General features: G+C 39.2%; 1 pseudogene; it reads right to left on the bottom strand.

Annotated features, from left to right (window-relative positions):
* Positions 1-1879: 1879 nt before the first annotated feature.
* Positions 1880-2598, bottom strand: LOC100918375 (annotated as a pseudogene).
* Positions 2599-3605: the final 1007 nt, after the last annotated feature.

Below are 3605 nucleotides of genomic sequence, written 5' to 3'. Positions count from 1 at the left end.
CGAAGGCTCCTAATTAGGGGTGTGTGGACTGAAAAATTTTTTTATAACTGTGTTTTCCAAAAATGGCTTCATTTGTAATCATATGTTTTATTTCATTTTTAAACGTTTAAAAACATTATTTATATAGGGGGTTCAGAGCATTTACTAGACTGCTTTAGAGGTCTATGACATGAGAAGGCTTCAGAATCCCTGTAAGAGGATGGTATAAAGTGATATAATTACATAGACTCATAGATTAACCCAGGAAGGTACCTGGAATCTCCTAATCTAGCCTTCTCTTTTAACAGTTGAGGAAACTGATTTGTCCAAAGTTATACGGGTTAGTAAGTTGTAAATTTGGAATTTGAATCCAGATTCTTTTCCCTTCATGCAGTGCTTCTCACTTTCTTTTTTATAAATAGTATTCTTTTCCAATTGCACATATAGTTTTCAACATTCATTTTTAATAAGATTTTGAGTTTCAATTATTTTCTCTCTCCTTCCTTTCCATCCCTTTTCCCCAAAATGGTAAGCAATTCTGATATAGTTTATACATGTGAAATCATGTAGACATTTCCACGTTATTCATGTTGTGAAAGAAAAACAGAACAAAATGAAAAATCCACAAAAAAGCAAAAAAAAAAAAAAAGTGAAAAGAGTGTGCTTTGATCTACATTCAGATTCCATAGATGGCATTTTCTATCAAGAGTCTTTTGGAATCGTCTTGGAGCATTGTCTTATTAAGAAGAGCTACGCCAATCATAATTGATCCCTGTACAATGTTGTGGTATACAATGTTTTCATTCTCACTTCACTCACCATCAATTCGTGTAAGTCTTTCTGGGTTTTTCTGAAATCTTCCTGCTCATTATTTCTTATAAAACAATAGTATTCATCCATATACCACAATTTGTTCAGCCATTCCCTAGATGATGGGCATCCCCTCAATTTCCAATTCTTTGTCTCCAAGTTATTTTAGTGTCAGTTGATTAAAGACCTATCCAACTCCAAAGAGTTGTCTTATGTGGTACTTTGTCCAGCTGCTTTCTTCAACATCCCTTTTGGGCTCCGAATATTCCTCAAACTCACTGTGGGAGAAAGATAGCACCTCAGAAAAGTCCTTTGACTATCCTCCATATGTCTCAGTGACATTGTTGGTCTGGAGTTTCAGTTAACAAAGGGACAGACTTTGGGTTTCACAGCCACTCTACAAGAATTTCTGGATTTTGTGGAAATCAGATTTTGTCTCTATTTCTGCTAAAATAAAAAGCTGGATTCATCATTCCGTAGTGAAGTGTTCTATACAAATCCAATACTCCCCTTTCTCATTCACAGGAAGTGCCATTACAGGTGAATCAAATCAAAATCCTTTGCCTCTAGTAAGAGAGCCCAGAGCCAATTGTCTTAAAGTTTCATGACTTTCTCCACTAGTAATTATTGATTCTTTGATGCTCTAGGGATGCCATATGGCCACAGAGCTCAATGCTTTTGCCTTCTGAAAGAAAGAAGGAATACCACAAGGAAGAAAGAAGGAATTCCACAAGGGAGGAGTTCAGGTCAAGCACCTAGCTCAAAAGACCAGAGAAGTTAAATGTCATGGGGCAATTCCCCAGGGCATCCTGGGGAAACACAGGCCTCAGATGTAACTTGGGTGTTTTCTCCCAGGGATACAGAAATCAATCTCTCTGGAGTCACAATGCCTTAGCCAAAGCATACTTATTTAATCTTTTAAAAACTCTTTACAATTCACTTACAAATAGCAGAAATAAACCCATGAGCATCAGCCTGTGGACACATAGGACAGTTCTGTAGTTCAGCGCTTCAGGCAAGTGTCATGAAAGGACATGATTTCCAGAGGGGGTAATCACTAGATGCAAAAATCACAGAGAGGAAACAAGAAGAAGCCTCTGCGAGCATGTGGAGGAGGTTATCAATAGCCTGCCTGCTAAAGACCAGGCTGTTCTGGATACAAATTTTTAATTATCCAAGTGGCTATAAATGAAAAAAAATGCCATGAAGGTTACTACCATTCTCAAGACTTTGAACCAGTTAGGATAATAGGACAGGAGGAAGACTTCATTGTGTAATGCACCCCAATGTCCATGATTTCCATGACGATGGCTTCAGGGAGTCCCTCCGAAATAAGGAAAGCATACCACAAAGTACCAATGGGGCCCTACTGTAGGCGAAATTCATGTCATCTGGCTTGGCTGGATTGTTTTCTGGCAGAGTAAATTTCCACCTGATCCCTCCCAGGAAAGGCAGAAAGTTGGCTCCATATGCCATCTGAATTAATGCCATTATGGATCCATAGTCTTCATAAGCATCATGATCAGTGGTGGAACTACAGAGAGGACAAATCCAGTCAAAGCAACATAGAGACCTGGCTGAGAGTCAGGCAGGTATATGAGAGTGGCTAATGGCCTTGTGGGTACTACAGGGTCCTTCCTGAAGCAGCAAGAAAACATGTGAGAGCGCCCCATTCTCAATTATATGTATTAGAAAGAAGGGGAGAACACAAGGACTTTCTGCCTTCTTTCTCCCAGAAGCCTGTGCCACAGAAGGAGAAGAAGAGATCTGGGAAGATGTTTGACAGTAGCCATAGAGGACATGGAGCATGGTGGCTGAGGATGACCTCACTTTGTTTTATTTCTTGGAATTCAACACAATACAAGGAACTAGGTGTCTTCAGGGCTCTCAGCCAAACAACTGACATTTCCAAGTTCTGTGTAACTAACTAAAATGCTTGGTTCAATCTAATTTTCTAGGCATCTGTTGTTTGGGTATGATTTTGTAATTCTTATATTAAGCTATTAATTCTTCTTCCAAATCTTTCCTTCAAAAAATCTCACCCCCAATGCCATTTTATTCATAAAATTATTTTAAACTCTTAAAAAGGATTTTGGATTTATTCCTTCTAGGAATTCTGATTGGATTTGTAGCCAAGATTTTTTTTTGGAAGAGCTTTGCTTGTAGATTTTTTGGAATTTATTCTCTTTTTCTAGGTTCGTGTCTTGGGCATTCTTGTCACCATTATGGTTCTTTATGGTAGGATTATTTTTGTTTCTCATTCTTCCAGTTTTATTTCTGAAATTAGCATTATGTGGGAAGATCTAAGTTCTTTACACTTCTGAAAGAAATGCCTGCCACTCATTTGGTCCTGACTTGGAGGACTTTTGGAGGACACCAAGGACTCTGGAGTCCTGGTACTGCTTTTCTCTTAGTACTATGTTCCTCAGGGTTCCCAGGAAGAACTGACCTTAGCTCCCTGATAACCTGATGGAAGGTTTTAGAAGTTCAGGACAGAATTGAAAGTCCTCCCTTGCTTCTGAGCATCATGTATCCCTAACCACTTAGCTGCAAATGCACAAATGATCCTTGCTTGAGGCATCCACCCAGGTATAGGACCTTTGGTTATGCCAGTCCCTTCTGGTTTGGGGATAGCCTCTTATTCTAGGATGCAGCATCAGACCCTGGTTCAGTTCTTGCTGAATGCTCCATATAGCATTATCCCACCTACAACCTGTCCCTAATAGCCAGACATCTGTTCATTTCCCTATGCTGACCTAAACTGGAAAAAAATGCATCACTGTTATTTTTCCTAGGATTTTCTGATTGCACCTCAG

Source organism: Sarcophilus harrisii, chromosome 3 (genome assembly GCF_902635505.1).
Source record: "Sarcophilus harrisii chromosome 3, mSarHar1.11, whole genome shotgun sequence".
Taxonomy (NCBI): Eukaryota; Metazoa; Chordata; class Mammalia; order Dasyuromorphia; family Dasyuridae; genus Sarcophilus; species Sarcophilus harrisii.
This window is presented reverse-complemented; position numbering and strand designations above follow the sequence as displayed.